We start from the raw sequence: 14,570 nt of genomic DNA on the forward strand, positions 1-14,570 counted from the left end.
TATCCATAATGAACAGTTTTTATAAAAAAAAGACCTTCACAATGGAGAAGCAAGACTTGCCCTGGGTATCACTCCAGAGTCTTGGCAAACTTTTTCTCAACTGTATAAAATACCCAGTATATATTCTTCTGCAGCTGGGTTATCCCTCTTGTGCAGTAAAATCTTGAGCAGGTCTATTAACAATTAAGCCCCCTTGAGTCAATGTGAATTACTCCAAGGTACGTGTATATATAAGCAGCCTTAAGGATATATTTCATGCTTGGATATTTACTTATTTTGGTATTTTTATTTTTTCCTTTCCTTTGCTCCTGTATGGTAACAATTGTCTTTAGTTATTTGTTCAATAAATCAGCATTTTAAGTTTGCAGGTTCCTTCCTGATAATATTCAAAAATAGATCTTCCTTTTAGTCTCTGTCTGTGCTCAGTCCGTGGCTAACATTATGGTGCCCACAGTTTTTCTGCAAGCTGTACAGCAGTGCTAGAAAACAAAGAGGTTGGCCAAAAATGATGTGCTATTCTGGTATATGAGAATTATAAAACTCTCCTGAGTAAAGGTCAAAGCTGAGGAGGATTGCTGGGCAATACATTGCTGGGGAGGTGATATTTCCACTTCTACTATCTGTTTTCTCAACAACAGCAGTAGTTATGTCTACAGCCTTGTTCACAAATATGGCAGTCATTGCAAAATTAGGATTAAAACAGGTGGATTGTGCACCAGTATCAACAGGGATATGAAATGATGGAGATATTGGCTGCTATGTCCATGAATGTAAATACCTATTGTTTATTAGTATGATGATTTTTATTTCCTCAAACTTTCTATACTGCACAAATATAATTTGCCTGTCATCATATAGACCCATAAATATGACAGAAATTTATATCATGAATCATTAAATTCAGGCACTACTTCATCAAGTTACAGTTATTAACAAGCCCCATTTAGACTACACAACTCATTGCATGGTGAAACTCAGACAGCCTGCAAGCTCCGCTATGCCCTCCGTGAAGCCTGACCTGGCTTTTCTACTTTCCCTGCAGATTTACACAGTAATTACGTCTGTTGCCTTTTTTGCATATTGTCCAAATGCTAGATACAGGGTTACTTGACCTGTCTAGCATTGCTATTCTGATTTATTACATCTGCAACTGGTGGTTCTGTTTTTGAAATACCTCTCCCTTGCTGCCTTTTAATAGTACTTTTAATAGAGCTGCCTGCCATGATAATATATTTGTGTCATTATTCCTCAGGATTGCCAGCTCTGTTGCTTTCCCTATGTGCTGTTGCCTTTCTCAACACAGGCCCTGAGTACAATCCCAACTGTCCATGAAGGCCAAATGTCAGCTGAGCCAGCATTGGGCCAGCTGAAGCTGTGCTGGATGCAAACTCCTTCCAGACTAGGAATGTTGGAAATTACTTATGGCTCTTTCACCCTGACCTAAATGTGTACCAGTACTGAGATTGTATTTCTGGGATGGAGGAGGTTTGGATCAGAAGTAACTTGGCTCCTCCCTGACATTGATTGTTGTGGCGGAATGCCCATGTCACTCCTGTCCATCATATGGAGCTCAAGTGCAGGAGCCTATGATAGGACAGGAGGGGCGGAGTTAGAGTGACCGTTGGGGAGTTAGACAGTTAGAGAGAGAAGGAGATAGGTAATGGAAGTGGGAGAGTAAGGACACTGAAGTGAGAGAGTGAAGACAGAGATTGGAAAGTTGGGAGTGTTATAGAGAATAGGAAAGAGTTAAAAGGAATAGAGAATAGAGAATAGATAGATGATTAAAGAATATTGTTAAAGAGGGTACTGTGAATAAAAACACAAAAAAAATCAAATCCTATTTAATGAATGATCCTTAACAACTGTGATTTACATACCAACTAAAAGATCAATAAACCTGTTATATTGGCAGCACGTGTCTGAGATATATTTGGTATATTGTGGACTAGATCCACTGGTGGCAGCATAAAAAGAGGCAACACATCCTGAGGGTGGACCTGTGTTTTGGGAGAACAAACAAGGGACACAAGGGGGACGCAGTTTGGTTGTCTCTCTGTTTTTCGATTCACAACACACCTCTTAAAAACAGAAAGAGATATGTAACTTGTGCTCCTCCCTCAGCATCAACTCACCACATCTTCTAGGAGGCTCACTTTACCCTCTGAACTTGGAAGCCAACTTTTCATTAACTTTGATTACTGTTAAGAATGGCAATTTTGCTTAGACATTCATAATATAGGTAAGCGTTTGGTTGACACAGCAGATTGTTGAGACTGGCTATTTAAATGTCTGAAGGGTAATTTAATAACCAATCAATAGCAAAAATGATCAATTTTATTTGTACTTGTAAAGATGTGGTGTTGTTAGTGTTGCAGAGTTTTGAATTTCCGGTAAAATGCTTTTCTGCTACACAGCAGAAGCACAGAAAGCCATGGAGGATAACCGCTACAAGTTCCCCAGAGTCCATTTCTTTCTCATTAACTGTCACCTAAAGTCATGATAACTCACACAGACATTTGTAGGAGAAAAAAAACATTTCTGTACTTATAGTTGCTTGAAATTACAGATTTGTGTGTACTTCTTTACTTACTGCACACATACTTAGCAACCAACTGAACAGATCAGCAGCAAACAAAACAACTGCCACCAACACGAAAGGAAGGGAAAGAAACGCCTACCAGAGAGGTGGGGCGTGCTTTGAATTTAAAGGCTGAAAGGTACAGCTTGTGACCTAGTTTCAGATCGTAGGAAACTGTTGAAACCTTGCTGCAAACAACAAGAATCTTCAGAGTAATTTAAAAAATACATTTCAATTTGACAAACTCATCTTCTGTGTCAGTAGAACACTTGTAATAAATTGGCATGTTAAATAAGGCTCCTGTTACTACTAATGCATTATGTTTAAGAGAGAAAAAGTTTAAGCCTTGAGGTTGTTTCAGCAAAAAATACGTCCTATACTGAAAAGCTTGCTGCTTTTTTAATGGAAAAGATATGAAAGATCTGCAAGAAATGAGAACTACACAAACATGTAATCCCAAGTCAGATATCTAAAGGACAAATATCAACCAGTAAAAAGACTGAAATATAAGAAAGGTAAAAATAAGCAATTCTGTGGGAAGTTATGGGAGGTCACAGCAGACAATACAGAAAGAAGAGACCATAAATGAGCTTTGCACAGGAAAAAGGGTAAAATGGTTAGCTGAAAGTAGGTCAGAATTTAATGGTGAGATGTAATAGGGAAAAAAGCAATGACGGCTTAGACAGACGCTGGCAGAGCAAAGGAGGTAAAAGTGAAATGATTATTTTAAAGGCAAGGCATTAAGAAGACTGTTAACAGGAAAAGAAATCTAAACCACCAGAATGAATTATATTTCCAGAAACAAGAACAGAAACTCAGTCTTTTGAACTACTGTTAATATTTAGAACTGAAAAAAATATAAGACTAGCAAATATAAGCATGACAAAATAGGGAAACCGTAAGTGGCAAACTTAGGTAAGCCAACCACACATTTGCCCACATCCTGTGCTTCTGTCAGGGCTTGGTCACACTGGCAAAAAGAATCACTGTTTAATAATTTTTTCTTAAATAAAATCAATCTTAAAAATCCTGGCTACATAATACAAACAGAAATGTGGATTTTTTAAAACCAGGAATTATTTTTCTTGTTGTTGTTTTGTTGTTGTTGTTCTTGTTTTTAATTGGAAGCAAGAAATGTACTGGCCTGGAAGACGGTTGTTTATTTTAACAGAGTTACAGAAATACATCAAATTAATTTAAATCAAAGTGAATGTGCACAATGATTTAAGTGCCATGTGACTTTACATCAATAATTTAAAAATTCAGATGTGGAATCAATGCAAATCAGCAATGTGGCCGAGCCCACAAGTCAACTAATTCTGTGTAGTTTAATGGAATAAAGTGAAAATAATAACTAGGAGGCTGAATCATGTCACAGGATAGAGAGCAAATCTGAGTGAAAGGAAAAATACAGGAATTAATCAATTGTGTCAATTTGTAATTAATTACTCTGATTTGTGTAGCAAAATGCCAAAAGGTGATGTCATTCCTGCCTGTCCATCACAGAAGCTCAAGTGGGAGGAGCCAAGGATAGGGCAGGAGGGCGGAGTTAGAGAAGGACAGTTAGAGGGAGATAGTTGGAGATGTGGAATAGCAGTTAGGGTTTAGGAGAAGGAAGGAGAGGATTAGTGTATTGAGCTGAAAGTGTTAGGAGAGGGAAATGAGGAGTTTAAACAATATTGAACAAGCAGAAATGAAAGTATAAGCACTATAAAAGAGATATAAAAAGTATACAGCAGTTTGGAATAAAAGTGATTGCCTACATCATCCAATATGTGTTAATACCTGAAACAGTTCATATGTGATTTACCTTTATGATTTGTTTGACAATAAAACAATACTTAATTAAACCTCTGATTCCTAAGTTCTATAACCCTTAGTGTTGGCAGCACACGTGTATGACCTAAGTTGGTATTAGGAGAATACCTGGTGGCAGCTTGAAAAGGCGTGATCCTTTGTGAGGGCTAAATAAATAGGGGCAACAAAAGGTAGATTGCCACAGTTTGTTTAATTTTTCAACTTTTTTAGGTTTTGTTTTATTTTGATGTTTTATGGTTTTACTGTATTAGATTGTGGCATATTTGTTTTTAGGCTTCTTCTGTATTACACTGATATCCTAAGATGAAGGGCAGGTTAAAAATAGTTAATAAATGACACGTGGACTATCCAGGTGAGTACAGATATTGGCATGTGTTTTGTTTTGTCTTTTGAATGTAGGATTGTTGTCTATTTTGATGTAATATCTAGCAGAATGAGGAAAAATGCAGATATGAGACATTTAATTCTTCATTTATTTGGTATATTAACACTTTGCAAGCATTAACATCCTTAGCTGACAGTCTATTGTAATTTATAATATATTTATAATTAGTCTTATTTGCTACATACCACTTGGCTTACTTGGATTCTACAAATGCCGGAGCAGGTGATACCTTTCTTTGACCATTATTAATTAACTTGCATGCTATGATGGCTGTTCTGTCATTTGTCTCTATGCTTAGTGCGTGTTACATAAGCTCATGATAACTACAGAAGTAAAGAAGAGCCTGTTTGTGTGTGTATGTGTGATTTAGATAGCCCCCAGATGTGGTTTCCAGATAAAGACTTCTACACTCAAGAGCAGTGGTCCCCAACCTTGGGCCTCCAGATGTTCTTGGACTTCAACTCCCAGAAATCCTGGCCAGCAGAGGTGGCAGTGAAGACTTCTGGGGGTTGTAGTCCAAGAACATCTGGAGGTCCAAGGTTGGGGACCACTGCTCAAGAGAGTTGAGAATACTGTAATGTGGTATATCGTTTAAGATTTTTGAAAAGGGAGTCAGAATTCTCTAAGGAAGTGCAAGCAAGCAATTGTCAGTGAAAATATATGCACTGGTTTGCTAATTCCTCAGCCCTTTTTCTGCAACAACCTGGTTGATCAAATCCTCTTGATCAGTGTGGTTCTGGCAGCAATACTTTGTTCAAGTTGTAACTTTGATAAGCAAGAAGCAACAAATGGTATGTGACAGAGATTCATGTCCAAACTTGCCCTTTTCCTCTGGGTATTTTGATACACTATATTATTATTGTTTTTAATTGTCGCATTTCTCTCTAAGGGTGTAATCCTGGTGGGCATTCCTAAGATCATAGGATATTTCAATGTCTTCCTCTGAACTGGTGATGAGAGAGGTCAGACCTTGGAAGGGAAAGTCTTCTCCCAGCTGCCATGGGAATCTTTGCAGCTGACCCTGGAGCTCCAGTGTCGCAGAAGCAAGGGCAAGGAACAGTCCATGGAATTGTCAGGGAAAGGCTTAAATCTGCAGAATCCATAACTTTCTGTTTCCTTTACATGCCCCCAGAATTGGCAGAAATTTACATCAGCCTTGAAGCTGGTGAACAGAGCATCCCTCTCATTGCAACCAATCTGGAGGAAAATTATGAGGTTGTATTTTCTAATGGAAAAATAAAAAGTGCTTCTCTTCCTTTCCTTCTACCCCATTAGCACAAATGGGCCAGGGTGCTGGGGCTCCCCACTGACTTACCAGGAGGATTGATCTGCACATATGCGATTCTAATGCATCTATACTCGAAAATGAGTCTCACCATGCCCAGTGTGGCTTATTCCCATAGGACTGCAGTTCTAAAGCACCAGGGGAGTGTACAGTTACTGAGCTTCTTGGCTGTTCTTTTTCTATCAGAGCAAGCCAATCAGCCATTTGATCCTACAATTTCCACAGCAGAAACATGAAAAAGACCAGGGAAAGAATTCCAGATGCTGCATATGAATACCACATTTTAGGGCACAGTATTCCATATTAATAAGAGTTAAAGTATATGCAAATATATTGTGCTTAAGAAGAAAGAGGTTTGGGGATATTTAACCTTCTGTATTGGGTACAGAGAAAGAGCTACCAACCGAACTGCAGTGTTAACCCTTGTGGTTACATGGAGCAAGTAGTAATGTTCTATGGGATGTCAGTGAAACCAATCAGAAACTATGTGAAATTCAAGAACTGCACTTAAACATTGTCTGTGGTGTGTCTTAAAAACACATCTCTCTACTGAAACAATGCCTGAAGAAATTGTGCTCCAGGTTACATATATATTATATGGGTGGTGCTGATAACAGATTAAACTAGTTTATAATGTGAGTAAGTTAGGCAAGCAGCTCTAACTTTTTAAAATGCAACATGTACAGTCATGGCGAAAAATACTGGCACACCTGCAATTCTGTCAGAAAATGCAACCCTTCTCTCAGAAAATTGTTGCAGTTGCAAATGTTTTGGTACTCACATGTTCATTTCTTTGGTTTGCATTGGAACAACACACACACACACGCACACGCACACGCACACGCACACGCACACGCACACACACACACACACACACACACACACACACACAGAATAAAAGTCAAATCTGATACAATCCCACACAGAAACCCAAAAATGCACTGGCCAAAATTATTTGCACCCTGTCTAAATTGTAAGAATTGCTTTTCACGCATGTGATGCTCCTTTAATTTGTATTTAGACACACCTATCTCAAGTAAGAGGTGTGGGCAATATAGTAATCACACTTGCAACCAGTTAAGATGGAGAAAAGTTGACTCAACCTTTGTGTTGTGTGAGACACAGCATGGAGAAAAGAATGAAGTGTAAAGAGTTGTCTATGGATTTGTGAAAAAAAATTGTGGAAAACCATCAACAATCTCAAGGTTACAAGTCCATCTCCAGGGAGGTTAATGTTCCTGTGTCCACTGTGCACAATATCATCAAGAGGTTTACAGCCCACGGCACTCTAGCTAACCTCCCTGGATGTGGACGGAAGAGCAAAATTACTGAAAAATTACAACAAAGGGTTGTTTGAATGGTGGCTACAGGACTCAGATTAACTTTCAAACAAATTCAAGCTGATCTGCAGACACAGGATACAACAGTGTCAGCTTGTACTATCCATTGCAATATGAATGAAAAGGGATGCTATGGCAGGAGACCCAGGAAGACACCACTGCTGACACAAAGGCATAAAAAAGCAAGACTGGAGTATGCCAGAACTCATGGGACAAAACCTCAATCCTTCTGGGAGAACGTACTCTGGGAGAACATACTTTTGGGGCACAATGTAGTGGCCAGTGTCAGAAAGCTGTGTCTCCACCAGAGGCCATAAGTCTTCCAGCAGGACAGTGATGTGAAACACAATTCAAAAAGCACTCAGAAATTGTTACAAACAAAGCACTGGAGAGTTCTGAAATGGCCAGCAATGAATCAAGATCTGAATCCCATAGAACACCTGTGGAGAGATCTCAAAACAGCAGTATGGAGGAGGCATCCTTCAAATCTGAAGGCCCTGGAGCAGTCTGCAAAAGAAGAGTCGTCCAAAATTCCAGTAGAGAAGTATAAGAAACTCATTCATGGTTACAGGAAGTGACTGATTTCAGTTATTTTTCCAAAGGGGGTGCCACCAAATATTAAGTTAAGGGTGCCAATAATTTTGGCCAGTGCATTTTTGACTTTCTGCATCGGATTTGACTACAATTTGGGATTGTATCGGATTTGACTTTTCTTCTCTTTTTGTGTTGTTCCAACGCAAACCAAAGAAATGAACATGTGAGTACCAAAACATTTGCAACTGCAACAATTTTCTGAGAGAAGATGTGAAGGAGAATTGAAAGAAAGTGAGCCGCAACAGGAGAGGCGGTCAGAGAGGGAAAAGAAAGTTGTAGTATGGAGGCATCCAAGGGAAGAGACGTCCTAGTGAAAGAGGTGGGAAAAATAGAAGAGATGAAGGGAAAGGTTGAGGTCTGTTTGGTGGAAGAGGGAGAGAAAAGGAAAGGGGAAGAGCAAAGGATGTCAGTTTGGGAAGAAAGTACGGTATAAATACCCAGGGGGAGAGATGGTTTGGCAGTAGATTCAAAAATGAGGGACTGAGAAGAAAGGAAGGACGAGATAGACCAGAGACTATGAGAAGGCATGTGGGCTCTTGAAGGATTTCTCAAACCTGAAGGTTGGCGGACTGTTACCTGACCCAGAACTGAAGAAGGAGGGAGAGACCGTATGTGAGACACAGGAGTGGACAGTGATTGTCTTTCCACGCGGGCAGTAAACCACCTAAAGAGGGAGACTGGGTGAGACACCCATGTTGCGGAAACATCTGCGCGGTAAGGAGTGCTCCCCTGCGGAACCCCACCAATCGGGAGCGTTTTGGCCCAGCTCCCCAATGAGTTATCTGGACTTTCACTGCGAGTTAGTTTCTTCCAGTTACGGCCTGTTGCCTGAATTATCTTGCTTTGATCCAATTGAAATCATTGTTGAAAGATCAGAAACCAATAAAAGTGAAATTGTGAATCCAGCTGACAAGCCTCCATCGTTATTTCCCGCCAAAAGTGAGGAACTGCAAAAAAATTCACATGAACCCGATCACAGAAGGGTTGCACTTTCTGACAGAATTGCAGGGTGCCAATATTTTTGGCCATGACTGTAGATGTATTTTAAATCTATGTAGTAGCTGCTAACATTAAATTGCTTACCTGTAGAATTATTGGCTGACAGTGTTAGAAAAAAGTCCAATGATTCCCTTTGCCATATTATGATGAACAGGACAGAGAAATAAATACTTTGATCCAATCTGTGGGAGAAAGGGCACAAAATGAAGGGTAAAGATGACATAACACAGTAAATTGGGTTACTGTTCTTAAAGTCATCTTTAGTCCCTGCCCTAGAAGAGTTGCTTTCTTTAAGGCTCTTCCATCCCCAGCCTTGTATCAACAGTTTGGCATTGCAACATTAGAAAAGAATCTCAAGTCCTTTCAAACAAGGAACAAAAAAGGACAACACTGTAAATGTCAGCTTAATATTGTGGGTGCACATCTTCAGACAAAGTAGTATGATTCTTTCTACTATAGGGTTCAACTGTTGTCCTTTTTCCCCCTTAATACGGACTGAAACGCCATTAAACTTGCTCAGTACCATGAGAGTGTAGCTAAGCAGAGGTGAAAGGTCGTCCTAGGTCAAAGACATTGAAAGCAAGGAGCAGACAAGCAGATGAAGTGTTTGACCACATGGAGGTTTGTCCTGGGTTGATATGAACTTCTCTGTCCTACCCCCTGGCATTTACGTAAATTACTGTCAGTGTTCACACAGAAATGTTAAATTATCCCAAGAAGGTTCATTTCAAGCACCCATATTTCACACAGCTCCCTTCTGCTTCACCCTTCGCTGCCCTTTCAGTTTCCCCTTTCACCAGCATCCAAATCAAATACCACTTCTGAAAACATGTTTACCAGATGAGATAATGACATGATGAGCATTTGAACTGATGCTATAGTTTTCACTATAGTGTGAAGTTTAGTACTCTAACACAAAATGTGAGGAAAAATAGTTTAAAAAGTACAATTTACAAATTGCATTGCAGTTGTAGTCCTTTCCAGTGGGAATAGCACACCACACTTTGTGCATCATCTATGATATCATCTGGCCATGCCCAGCACCAGCCTCAAAGGACTGATACTGGCCATCACAATCCAAAAGCAAGACAAAATAATGTGACTGAAAACATATCACATAAAGATCAGATCTAACATTGACAGAATAAATACTGAAAGGAAGAATAAGAGACATAGCACAAATAATAGGACAAACACTCATCTGGTCACTCCCAAAGTTGGAAAGAGTCCCAGGTCTCTTACAGGGTACACAGCAGTCAAGCAAAAAGCATAATGAAAGACAGGGCAAAATAACACATGCTAAGACCAAATCTTTTAAGCATGATCTGCAAGCTCCCCATCCAAGTGCATTAGAGGCTTCTAGACAAAGGCTGCCTTGTGAGAAGACCATACACAGGAGGAGCCCTCTACTTATGTGGAATCCTTTGCAGCAGCCAGGCACTTCTTATAGGTATGATGATTTAGGAGTCGGGGAATAGCTCTGCTTCTGCTTTGATGATGCAGAGCACCCATCTGGAGGTGGTGGACCCTTTACTACCTATCCTCAGAGTTCCTGGAGTCCACTTGTTGCTGGGAGGCTTGGGTTATTTTCCAAAGATGACAATTCCACTAAGGACACAACAACTATTTTATTTTATTGTGGTTTTCTTCTTAAAACATAATTTGTAACGTTTAAAATTTGTATTCTCTGCTTTGGAAATTCAATTGTAATGAGAAGCAGAGTGCAGATTTCTAAATAAGGGACTAAAGATCTTCCAGCTACCACACTATGAGAATGGGTAGACCGATTCATTGGTTGAACAATCTGTCTTAATAACTGCCAGCCAGTTATCCTTAAAATATGCCATAGTCATTCTATCATTATTTGAACTATTGCCATTAAGATTTTGGTGCATTGTTCACCGGCTCAGGTTGCCCTCTTGATGCTAAATAATCAATTAGAAGTTGATGCCAAATAAGGGCAAGATGGTAATGCAGTCCATTAAGAAGCACTCTTCCTTTCGATGTGGGAGAGTCTGCCAAACATGCCCATAGTACTGCAGAAGGAAAATATCATCCAACCAATAAATGTAAGGCACTTCGAGTTTTGATAGATGACAATGTGTACATTTATGCTGCATTAAACATGAACAGCTCATCATTCAAAGATAATTGAATGAGTAAGCAAGTGAGGAAAGGAGGCCAACTTCTTCAAGGGAGTCCTGGAAACATTTGCAACTCAAGAGTTTTCAAAAGGTTAACTTAAAAGTGTTGCTTGAAATTTATTTCAGAGCACATACATAGGTGGAATGGTTGTACTTTTTGATACCCTGCATATGTCATTGGCATAAAATGTTATCACTCACTGAATATGGAAATGCAAAAAAGTGGAACAGACATTGAGAGGCTTGATTTCTTCTTCCTCCTTCTCTTTGTCATCTTCTTTTAAAGCTTCTCAGCAATTAGTAGCTCATTCTGAAAAAGCAATTATCTTTAGCCAGTTCCCCTGAAGTTGTTATTCTGTCAAAATGACTGCAAGCACAAATGGCTGTGACACAATGCCAACTTCAAACAAGATCCACCTCTGCATTATTCTACACTACATCCCTAGGTTAAAGTATCTATAAGCATAAATGATAATGTGATTCTAACATAGGTCTTACTCCTGCTGCTACTACTTATGACTGAGATACAGGAGTGTGAGGGTCCGCTATTCTTCGCCTCCCCCGACCCAAATAAAGCCGTAGACGCATTTGAACAAAACAATTTGTCTTCTTTATTTAACTGGGGTAAAGGAATAGAAATGTCAATCAGGTTGGGGATAAACTTCTCCTGTTGAAGTAACGGTTCATACAGGGGCACCCAATCTTCGTCAAAGGGGTTACTGGACTTCGACGCCCATGGACCGGCCTGAACCTGGGAGGGTTCTTCGGGTTCGAAGTCTTCTCTCTCCATCGTTAGTAATGGGGTCGTCTCCTCGAGCCCTGTATATCCCCAGGATAAGGTTGTTGCTGACCCGAGGTGCTCCCAGGGTCTGGACAATACCCCAGTCTCCTCAGCTCCTCCAGATGCCATCGGGTCTTCTCCTCTCTCTCTCTCTCTACCCGTTTCCGCTCCTCCACTAACTTTCGACGCCACTCGCGGGTCTCTCTTTCTCCCCAGTAAGAGGGACGGACCCGGGCCTCATTCCTTCTTCTCTCCTCTGCTTCCTGCTTAGTCAGGCACACCTGTTCCCACTTGCCCGACCAGGGGTCTTGGATGGATACCCATTCCCATCCACCTTCTTCCCCTGCCCGTCGATGACTAACTTCCCCCACAGCTCCCTCCTCTGGATCTCTCGCCCCCTTGCCCGCCCAAACCGAAGGAGTCTGGATAGCTATGCTTAACCCCTTCATGCCCCGTTCTAAATCAACGGTATCCACTGCCTGGTGTAGCATCCGGGGTGGAAAGGGCTTGGGTGCGGTCTGGGTGCCCACGGAGGCTCTAGGGCGGGACGGCACTCCCAACATCACCTCACGACCCGGGGAACGGGTGTCACAAGGAGTTTTGTTGTGCATCTCTTCCCATGGCCCAACTATGGCTACTGAACCATAAATGTGGGTTCCTGTTAAGGTATATAATTTTTATATAGCCTGAACATAATATGTGTGTGTGCAGAACAAGATTAAGATGACATCATTCCTTCATCCCTGGCTGATGCAATTCTCTGCAATATGAAGATTGCCACACCTGTGTGCATGAAGTCACCTTAGACGGGATTGGACCAGACTGATGCCAGAATTGTATTTAAGAAATGAACTCTGTACAGTCTTTCTCTTCTCCTGTGTATTGATGTCTGCATGTCATGCTGCCGGTTTGAATACTGAATACTGAAGTGCTGTATGTATGTATATCCTGTATATATTTTGTAAATACACTGCTGAAAAGAAGAAGCTGTTGTGTGCGTTTATCTGCTCTTTACTCTGCGAGAGACAAGATAAAGTCACAGACGCACACTCCCTTAACAGAGGTTATGCGCCCAGCAACGTTCCGCTGCGCTGCAAACGTGAGTAAATAAGTAAATGAAAGAGGAGGAGAGCCTAAGCAGCAGTGATAGTGAAACCAGTTTGTCTGTAAACCCAGGGAAGGGAAGGATACAGAGAGCTGCAAGGATGGCATACAGCACGGGAGGAAATATAGGTGGCCTGGCCATAAATAGACTGAATGAAAATAATTATAGAACGTGGGCAATTAAGGCGGAGATGTTGTTGAGAAAGGAGGCTCTGTGGCGCTACGTTACAGCCCCCCCAGCGCAGCCCAGTGAGGAGGAAGAGGCAGAGCATGAGAGAGCTCTAGCCACGATCATTTTGGCCATTGAAGATTCGCTTCTGACCCACATTCAAGGACTGGCAACAGCAAAAGCAGTCTGGGATAAACTAAAAGGCATTTATCAGAGGGAGACGACAGGCACAAAGATTTCTCTTACCAGGAGGTTGTTCCAATGCAGGATGAAACTGGATGAGTGTGCTTCGGAACACTTAAAAAAATATGAAGGACATGTTTAATCAACTGCAATTAATGAATGTTGTCTTCCCTCAGGAACAGCGCGTGTATATTTTACTAAGTTCTCTGAATGACGATTACTCCATGCTAGTAACAAGTTTGGAAAGCATGCCAGAAACAGAGCTTTCAGAAGAATATGTGACAAACAGAATTCTCCAGGAGGAACAGCATTTAAAACAGAGAATGCTGAACAAAAAGGCAAGCCACGTGCGTGCTGACCACGAGAGACAGAGATACGCTGATGGCAGCGTGCCCAGGAGGCGGGCGGACGGAGAACAAAGAGGAAGGGTGATGATGACGAAAGCCTGTTTCCTCTGCGGATCCACCAATCACCTGCAACGGAACTGTGACAAAAGCGGAAGTCCTCCAAGCAACAGAGAAGGCAGGAAGAAAGTCTCCAAACGGTTTCAACAAAGAAACGACATGAGGCCGGTCTCCTTGGTTACCAGAGGAACGAGGGACAAGATTCCCGGCAGCCACACAGTGGGGTGGCTCATTGACTCGGGGGCTGTAGTGCATTTGACTAATAATAGGGATCTCTTTTGTCTTTTAGATGAAACCAGCCTCAGAAGTGTGATGATGGCAAATTCACAAGAGACGGCCGTTGAAGGACAAGGAACTGTTTACATTCCTTCGTTGAATACTGAGATAAGTGGGGTATTTTACGCTCCTGAATTGTCGTTTAATATAATAAGTGTATCAGCGTTGGCTGAGCAAGGGTTCACTGTCACTTTTGAGAAACAGGAGTGTATAATTAAGAAAAATGGTAAAATAGTTGCAAAAGTGAAGCAAGAAAATAATTTGTACATGTTAAAGAGCCAGACACATGAAAGTGCACATGTGATACATACAAACAAACCACAACATGATAACTGTATTCATTTACTGCATAGGAGGCTGGGTCATGTAAATTTTAAATCATTACAGAAAATGGAACATTTTGCCAGGGATATAAACATAAAGGAATGCAAAAATTACTTGGACTGTAATGTCTGTAAAAGTAGCAAGACAAATGTGGCCCCAAAAGGGAGGAAAAGTGACAGAGTCACA

The sequence above is a fragment of the Pogona vitticeps genome, chromosome 1, assembly GCF_051106095.1.
Source record: "Pogona vitticeps strain Pit_001003342236 chromosome 1, PviZW2.1, whole genome shotgun sequence".
Classification (NCBI taxonomy): domain Eukaryota; kingdom Metazoa; phylum Chordata; class Lepidosauria; order Squamata; family Agamidae; genus Pogona; species Pogona vitticeps.